Raw genomic sequence first — 10411 nt, forward strand, 5'->3', positions numbered from 1 at the left:
CTCATTATTCCAGATTTTTTCTTTCAATGCCTGAGAGACATAAGCACCAAGCATTGATACTACACTCGGAAAAGGTATAGGCCTATCGATATCAAGTTGACAATTTATATCTGCTGTAGTGCTAGCTGTTGGTATGTGCAACTGTGGCTCCACTGTCGGCTGGGTGGGTAAAGTCTGTACAACTGGAGTCTGGGTGTCTGCATTCTCATAAACAGGCTGCAAGGGTACTGATTGGGCTAACGATCCATGGCTGACCACGTAACTTCTTGGTGGCACTGAAATAGCTGCCTCTGAATGGAGACCGGTGACTGTCGGAATGATGGGTTCAGTGGACGATACTGGGGATGCCTGGGTGGTCACTGTGGTGGCTACTATACTATGCTTCACAAAAGTCCTTGGTGGTGGCCGGGCATATGGGCTCTTTGCCTTCGATGCTCTTACTTTATTTTTATTTTATATATATACATATATATATTTTTATATTTTTATTTATTTATTTATTTTTTTATCATTGTTTATTTATTTATTTTTTATTCAAGCATAACATAATTCATTGCAATTCTATATATATATATATATATATATATATATATATATATATATATATATATATATATATATATATATATATATATATATATATATATATATATATATATATATTTGTCAAGTTTATTGAAATATTTTCAAGTTAATTTTTTTTTTACAACATGGCTGACCTACCAGGCCAGGTTGAGCAGCTTTTCCTTAAAATAAATTTTAGAAAACTTGACTAAAAAGACTCAATTTGATATTAAACAATTCAATTAATTTTGTTAATTAACATCCGATTGATTAAAAACTTACTTTGACTTTCTCTTCGTGATGCTTTGGATCTACTATGAAGTTTTCTTTGAGTTAAATTTCTGGCACCTAGCAGCTTTCTTGTTCAGCAGGAAAAGGAAGTTACCCTTGAGCATGCCCAGTTGCATAATTGTGAAAAGTACGAGTTATCGTTCTTTCTATAGTGAGAAAATATGTGCTCAAAATACCCTAGTTTATCCAGAGAAGATAAACTTTATTATTGGCTTACATAATGTTACAAAAAAAGAAATATTTTGTCCATTTTTCAAAATTGTTCAAATGGATTTCTTTTTTGTCTACATGTATCATGTACAAATATTTGTTTTATGCAATGATGTTATAGTTTTGTATTGTTTTTATAACAATGCATGTTACGACAGTAATATAAAATATGAATGACTAAAAAAAGATGTTTTAGAGACATTTTGCATAGCTATACATTCAATATCTCTTTATGTCAATTTACGTGACTTTCGGTTGCAGCTGTAATTGTTCATAAGATCAACAAGAGTGACCCACCAAATGAGGACTCTGAATGAATATAAACGTCAGAATAGGATACAGTTTCAATCCACACATGATTACCTGCTTCAACCTCTACAATCACAGTGTTGGACCCAGTATGGTAATAACCACTTGTATTTTCTCCAGAACGAATTCTTCCTTTTACTGAATTATTTATTTTAAGATCGGTACAACAATGACTGCTCCCACTATGGTATCATTGCATGGTCCAGTGAAACAAATAAATTCCGTGGACAGATGCGATAAAGATTCCATTCGTTGGATTGTAATGCTTTCCATGGTTGTTAATGATGGTTGGAAACTGCAGAATGAATCCAGGGCCTATTCCAGATTTACTGTTTGACCAAGCAGAGAATGTTACCGGTGTATTATTGAAGATAGGAATTCCTAGAAGATAAAGAAATCAGAACCCAGCTTCATTCCTAGAAGATAAAGAAATCAGAACCCAGCTTCATGAATTTTTACTTTGATGAGCTATCCTTCATCAAGGTTACGAACGCAATCTCTGTTATTGACAGTTTTTCTGCCAATGTAAAGACAAATAATGACCAGGGGTTATTTTAAGCCGTTGAATAATGACCCCTGTCAATATTCAACTCCGAAAAATGATCCCCGTAGAATAATGACCCCTTGTAGATTAAAGTTGAAATATTTAGGTGGCAAAAAAAAAATATCAATCAAGAGACCTGTTGGCCAAAATGCTCACCTGAGCTAAATTGGGAATAAAACGATGATATGTTATCGTATTATCTCATTATGTTATGCAATTATTGCTGTTTTTAAGGTCATTGCGATGATTCAGAATCTTGAGAAGTAAAAGATTTATCTAGCCCAAAGGGCGAGATGAACATTGCTTTTCGATGGTGGAAAATCATCGTACTGACAGAAAAAAGCAATAACTGTTTAATTATATGATTGAACGATAATAAAGCAAACGTGTCAAGTTTCTTGTTTACATTTGCTCAAGGCCTAGCCAAACACATTGATAAAATCTGAGTTAACATAAGCATAATCAGTACTAATTTTTCATTTGAAATCTATTGTTGGTGCAATGTAGAAAAAAGAAATATCAGGCATAGCATCGAAAAAGGGATATGGGGCATTATAAGTGGCAAAAATGACAGATTACTTTAGAAATATCTTTAATGAACCGCTCAAAAAATTTTAAGGGAGATTTCCTTTTACTCTACTGTATCAAAAAGTTGGGGAGTACGGCAACCAGACTAGCAATGAACATATTCAAACAAAAATTTAAAAAAAATACGTTCATAAAAATGGAAGGGGAGGACACCTCCCTTCTACTAGGCGCCCGAGTGTTATGTTCAACTTGTCCACTCAAGTAGGAGAGATTTTTTTAACTATACTGTATAAGAAAGAGGTGGTGGTTTCATGCAGGACTTTCAATGAACATTTCAAACTAGAAAGTGCTAAAATTTACATTCAGAAAAGGGAAGGGGGACAATCCCTCCCGCTTTTCTGATTCTTTGCAGGTGAAATAACTTTTCAGAATTGTTTCAATCTATTTTTAGTTCAATGTAGGAAAAATAAACCCTTATGTTCACCTTGAAGGTCAATAAAATGGCCTGTCTTTAATGATAAATTGAAAACATTGATTTACTTCAATATACACTGTATGGAAATGTTTCCATATTGATTTGACAAATGTATCACTGTTTTAAAGTAGATGTAAAAAAATATATTCCTCTTAAATGTATGTATCCTATTCTCAGCTGACGACCATGTAAACAGACTTGAATGTACTATACTGGATGAAATATATGTAGATAACGAACAGTATTCAAGCTCAAAAGTCCATAAATCAATACAAAATAGGAGCAAAGCAAACACGGACCTCCAAACATCAGAGGTGGGATCAGGTGCCATGGAGGAGTGAGCATCCCCTGCCGACCGGTCACACCCGCCGTGTGCTCCTTGTCATGATCGGGAAATAACGGAAAAATCCGTCGACAATTCAGTGTGTAAATAATGGCCTAACAATTAGTGTGAAAAACGTCATTCAGCATTTGACTCAATGATAAATTGTATTTGCTGACAAGGTCATTGTATCGACCATAGAACTTCCGAAATGATGACTTTAAACTGGGATTCTTCTTTATTTCTTCAATATATTTGAAAAGGAATTCTCATAGACCACTGTTTATTAATAAAATTGAATGCATATTATACAATTGAATATGTTTCAGACATGCAGAAATTTTACGTCCTTCTTATGTTTGCCACGATTGCTTCATATTTGGTCGTTCTACTGACTAAAGACGATAAAGACCAACTAACAACTAAATTCAGCTTTTTCCGTTGTCAACTTTCCTTTTTTGTAGTAATATTCCGCTATCATTTGCATATGATGTTTACATCTTCCAACTTATTCGATACCCAAGAGCACGTTCATTTTTAAATGAGGCAGTCTACTGACAGATAAATGTAAGCTGATGTTACAGGGGTTTCAACAATCTCGTCTAAAGTCAGCATTTCGTAAATTCATGGTCGTATCAATGACCCTATCAACAAATATAGATAGACGACGAATTTCACTTTGCAATGAAATGTCCTCAATATCAAGAACTGAAAATTAAATATATCAAGAGTTATTATTTTAAAAAAACCAATTAGTGTTTAAATTAGTACAGTAACTAAGTTCGACAAATACTAAAGATCTATGCAACCTAGGTTAATTTCTGTATTATTCTTATCAATTAAGAAATGATGTTTTAAATAGTGTACGATAAGAAATGATAAAGCAGTAAATGCAAGTATTTATGTAATTGCTAATGTATACTGTATAGCATGTACAACACTTATCCTATGTGTAAATATTCATGTACATATTTTGCATACCTATGAGATGCAATGGTTCAAATAAAACATGCAACATGAAATATAACCTATAATTAGGTCAATTCTTTGGCTTTTGTTTTTATACTTAATTCGACAACGGAATGTCCCGTTTACCTGATTTATTCATAGGGCTCACGGCGGGTGTAACGGGTCATCAGGGGATGCTTACACCTTCTAGGCACCTAATTCCGCCTCTGCAATTTTCGGGGGTCCTCTTTGGGAGTTGAACTATGTTCATTCTCCCTTGGGCATCACGCGCTTTTCATGCGCAGTAATTTGTATTGATTATATAGTGGCTGTCAATGGGGCTTCTGAGTCGGCCAATTTACTCAACGAGCTCACAAAGCAATGTTATTCATATTTTTGTAGACAGCAATATTCGAATGTTTTTTAACAATTATATTTATTTGGTAATACTGATTGAAAAATAATAAAAGAATATATCATGGATTAGGATATGAAATAGATGAATCATGCGCAAGCGCGTGGATTTACTTTTTACCACTGGTGACGGAACATCTGATAGTTATACTTATATTTTAGCTACAGTCTTCAATAATTTCATTAATTGACGTTTATTGTGAAACCTGTTATACTTTGTTATGGATATTGTAGTTCAGATGCTCTTATTTCATTTCCGTCAAGGATAAAAGCAGATTGTAAGCGAATATGCACATTTTACTGATAAGTTGATTTTTAAAAAAAATCACAGGTACTCGGGTCTTAGTTTATAAATATGTATGTTCTTTATTGATATGTAAAAGATGTACTTCACTTTTTTCAATAAGGTAGGCCTACATACATATTTATAAACCAAGACCCAAGTACCTGTGTAAAACTTTTTTAACGCCCTATGATTAGGCCGAGTATCTGATACAAAAGACTGTATTCAGAAAAAAAAATGTATTGATTAAAGCACAAAATTTTACAGCTTTAATTGTATTTGAACAATACCTTATTCATTAATTTTCTCTATTCATGTAAGCAAGTTTATTAGGAAGCACAAATATTGTACTTCGGGTTCGTTGCTAGGATGCTCTGGAATATATACAAAGAGCAAGAGCCACTTAGGGCCTTTTTTGGCCCTGTGAATTTCTGAAAATTCAAAACTGTATAGTTTTAGTTAACAAGGTAATAAATAAATGCCTGAGCACTTGGTGAATGAATATCTACTGAAAATGACGTAATTTTCTTTCTAGTCAATGCATTATGACGTCATGAATTGCGTCATTATTCACATATCCTGAATATTTCTTCAAAAATCGACAAAATATGATGCCATTTTTCAATATTTCGTATACAGCTCAACCTCCGATCGAAAAAGTGTAAATATATTATAAAAGGACTTTTAATGAAGATTATAAAACATATTTTAATTCTTGGATCGAGGGTTGTGCTCATATTTTAATTCTTTGCTGAAGGTTCTCAAAAACACCTGTTTTCTGCAAAATTCAATGACATTGCAATTTCACGCAACCTGTTTTTCAATGCCTGGACTCTTCAAAGGAAATTCTGTTATATAAATTGAAAGCACTAAGTCTCTCTATATTAATGTTGAAAATGGTACACGGGGTATTAGTCAATAAATTGGTATATCTACAGGGCCATTTTATGCATAAAGTGAACCTAGCTCTTTACCATTCATATATGTAACAGTCTTTCGATATATAAATGTATTCACAACTAATAGTGTTATCAATGATTTACCATTATTTCAATGACCATTCACACATAAGATTTTTTTTATGTTCGTGCAGCTATAATCGCCTCATGTTTCTTTTTACCATCGGGCTCGATGCTATATATATTATGTTCTAAAAGCTTCCGTCAATATTAAGATCAGTGAATGACGAAAATAATTTGCACATTTCCCTTTTTAATCGGTTATCACAACTTTTTTCTTTTATATCATTTAAATCAATTTTTGATTGAATAATACAGTGATGACGTTTTACGAAATAAATAAACGATTGCTTTTTGTCAATTTCATTAAAATTGCCAATAACTTAGATCCGCCAACCGGAACCGCCACCATACTCACGTTTTTGCTATTTCATGGCTTTTTATAGAAAATGAAAGTAGACTTTTAATTTGATGTACGAAACTTACTATGCGAGTGAAATCTAAATATAGCTTACGGACATCATCTTGTATCTAGTGTATTCTTAGAGGAGTAAGTAAAAACTCTGGTGCACCCGTTTCGGAGTTTATTTGCAAAATTTAGTAATTTTATATATATATATATATATATATATATATATATATATATATATATATATATATATATATATATATATATATATATATATATATATATATATATATATATATATATATATATATATATATATATATATATATAGACGGGAATGTTCAAAATGCTTTCCGATCTAAGCCTGTACTGTAATATTGACAATTTTTTTTTCATTTTATTGGGGATACCTTCCTATACATGTATATTATTATTTCATTTTTTTAATTGCAATTATTTATAAAAATATATACACAAAATAAAACTAATAATAAATGAACTATATATGAACAAGAGAACGGTTGTTATTTGGCCTAGACATTTTGGAGAAAGGATTTCAGAGTATATTTTATTGAACTTCGATTTTTTTTTTAACTTAAAAGATATAACTATATTCAATCATGTTTTTCCATTTATTTTAGGGAAAAAAAAATATGAAAGTTATGATAAAAAAAATCTCATATATTTAAAATGTTGATTGAAACAAATTTAGTCAAAAAGAAAAATGCAATATGCAATCTTTGACGTCATACCTCCACTTGCCACCTTTAAGGTATTGATATTTGTGATGTTCGTGTTGTCCTTTCCGGTTAGTATTTTTGACACAGTTCTCTCCAGTATGGACACTCTGTTCTGCAGATCGGATGCGGTTTCCTGGTCAGTAATGTTTGTTGTCTTCTGACAAAACACACAGCCAATGCCAAAGAAGAGAAAACCACAGTAAATTTTGAGATGCATGATGTCTTGATCAATGGTCTATTCGCAATGAGGGAGAACTAGATTTGATTTCTTATTTATAGCTTTTCGTCTGTATCATTTAAAAGGGGAGTTTATAATCCATTGTTTTATTCATCCTGATTGGATAAAGGTATCTCAACACCACTTACACGATATCTTCATTTATTTTTTAAGTGTTTACAACTAATTTAAGGAAAGGTTCTTTTTTTATTACTGCACCACTACATCCTTGTAATATGGGTCTAAGAAAAAAAAATAAAGCAATTACTGCTTCTAATTATGAATTTTAAAAGGTTAATATTTACATCTTTATCAATGGAATATTCTCTTATTATATTATATATGTATCTTTTCATATATCTCACTATAATCCCCGCAACGAATTGGTGATTACGAAACATAATGAGAATACAAAATGTAACCTGGGTTGCAAACTTATTTTTAAAAAACCTATATTTTAACAATGAATCAGAAACACTGTTTTTTAAGGGGATGAAGGACACATAGTCACATGACTGTTTAATTACGTCATGGTCTCCCTTTATAGAACAGCAGAACGTTTAAATCATCAGTTCTTGTATAAATTTTTGACAATTTGCTTTACTTAAATTACCATTTTATATAAAAATAACAAAAAGTTTTAACAATCTTGTAAACATTAACAAATTACGGAATATGTTGTTCCACTCCTCTGTTTCCCTAAACTACGCGTCCAACAAGTCGGTGACGTCATTCACGATCTGTTTGTACAGCGAGATCATACTCGGTGAATACAGTGGCAGTATTATTGTGTAAAAACAGGTTATAATCAGTATATGATGAGATATTTTGAGAAACGGGAAACACAAAAATTATTTTTGCATGGCTGATGACGGAAATCTTATGTAGGCATATCTTATTTCGCTTATTTAGCATACGAGTGATGTTGGTTTTTCCGTACTGGAGAAATGTAAACATGACACGTTTTTGTCATGGTTTTGTCTTGTTTAACGATGTCCTGTGCAATATTGAGGTCATCTTCAAGATTAGATATTTTTACAGTTAATCCTTAAAATATAAGACTTCCATTTCAACGTAAAATTTCAAATATTGAATTACGGTATTTTTTGCAAATTAAGTTTTTTGTTGTTCAAGTTGTCTTAAAAAGTACGTAATTTTCCCTACCCAGATGCAGTGTGATAGAAGAAACTTGCTTTTTTCGAATTTTAAACCCTATTCATATTCTGAAATATTTTAAAAGATACTTGTCCACTGACATATTTTTTATCTATGCTTAAAAATTCCATTATGGACAGAGTAATGAGCCCTGAAACATGGAGAGTTAAAACTCCACGTAGATACTCTAGGGCATAGTATTTGTCAATCAATATCTCTAAGATAAGGTTAGAAACCTAATGACATAACTGCTTCAAGATATGTGGGACATACTAAATAAGAAATATACAAAATATAAAAAAAATTGAATGATAAGTATTTTTTCAGCTCAAGGTCCTTCTTCCCCTTAAGCTGCTAAAGAAAGTTTTGAATAATTAATGTCAGATGGCACGCTGGCAGGCTTGAACACCATTATTTTTTTTAAATCTGCCTTTCCCAGTTGTATATTCCTTAAATTGAATTGTACAAATTTTCATGTACAAATAAGCATTTATATATTACATATTTATAACAACATTTTGTGTGAATAACCGTTTCATAATTTTTGTATATTGAAGGTTTCTCCACTGGTTGATTGAGACCTTTATTACATGTCTAATCAAAATGGTTCTCGTTAAGTGGATTATTCTATTTTGATATTTAATATAAAGCTAAAAGACATCTTCTGATTATCTGGTTAAGCGTACCTTCATTCATATCAATTTTGAAATATTAGTTCTGTTTACTAGTTTGATTTATTGTTGATGATTTTTCACATGACATTCCATTTAACATGAAGACATGTAATTTTATTGTAATCACAACTTATTTCCCCCATATTTATCATTCTTTCAATTAATTTCATTTTCATATTGTGAAGAAAAAAATTGCTTTTTCAATAAATATACTAATTTTAAAAATGCTTAAAATAATATTAAAAATTTTTGAAGTGGGAAATGTTTAGATAGTGGGTTTGTATTATAGTTTTATTCATTAAGGTGTTTAATCTAAAATAAAAGAAGTCGAAGATGATTCTTCTGGGTTGATAAAATTTCATTTTCATTTATTTGTGATATCAGACTGATTCGAATTTTCTTGAGTACAACTTGATGTACATTTCCTGCAGTGTTCTCGACGTTCTTGAAAAGTAGAACATTTAAAGGTTTTATAGTTGCCTATCTTTAACAGAAATGACATTTTGAGGAACAGATATAAAGAAAACATTTAATTAAGAAATTTTAGAAGCACTGTCTTAATGCTGTAGTGAAAAACAATTAAGCTATAAGGAAACACTTTAAAAAATATTCTGAAATTATGAAGATTCCGAGTGTTTTCAAAATTTATTTCCCTGGGGGCTTTATGTTGGTTAAGTCAGCACACTTTACAAAATTTTGTCTCTGATTATTTTCTGATATTTTTTTAATAATGATCACTAATTTTGAATGAGTTTGATTAATATAATATAAACCAGGAAAATCATCAGATACTACTAATTCTTTTGAGAGTTATGGTCACCTACTCAAAACGTTTCATGACCCGCAACTGTACACATGGCGAGAAGCAAAGATGCACTTAAGTAATAAAGTTTGTTGTAAATTCTGAAATTTTGCGAGTTCAAATGAAAATTAATCATTTAAATCCAATTTTTAGAAAGATTGTTTTGTATAGAGGCATTTTACAACAGTTCTTTCTTCGTTTCATACACAACTATCTTAATGATAATTAATGTAAATTTTAATTAAGTTGTCCAGGCCATCTCCAACATCTTCTGTTGACAAAATATAGCTGGAACAATAAGAACATCTCCTCTGATTTCGTTCGGGGGCGGAAATAAAGTTTACTCATTACTATCTTTGGGAGGTCATGTACCATATAATACTAGCATTAAAATTGAAAGGCAATGCATATTCCATTTATATAAATATACATTTATCATAAACTAACGTTTGAAATAAAGCTTTTTAGGAAATCTTACCTCATTTATTTAAAAGATGACTTTTAAAATTTTACTTTGAGATTCAGACTTATATGATGATTCAAACAACACATCGGTTGATTTATGAT

General features: G+C 31.2%; 1 long non-coding RNA gene across 1 annotated transcript; it reads right to left on the reverse strand.

The window, feature by feature from the left end:
- Positions 1–1407: 1407 nt before the first annotated feature.
- On the reverse strand, positions 1408–7212 carry LOC133196750 (uncharacterized). Its single transcript, XR_009722405.1, has 2 exons — positions 7009–7212; positions 1408–1755 (listed from the first exon to the last, which is right to left on the reverse strand). It is a non-coding gene; the product is annotated as an uncharacterized LOC133196750 (long non-coding RNA).
- Between the last annotated feature and the right edge of the window lie 3199 nt (positions 7213–10411).

Source organism: Saccostrea echinata, unplaced genomic scaffold, assembly GCF_033153115.1.
Source record: "Saccostrea echinata isolate AGI-Se365-2 ecotype Australia unplaced genomic scaffold, CSIRO_AGI_Sech_v1 ptg000030l, whole genome shotgun sequence".
Taxonomy (NCBI): domain Eukaryota; kingdom Metazoa; phylum Mollusca; class Bivalvia; order Ostreida; family Ostreidae; genus Saccostrea; species Saccostrea echinata.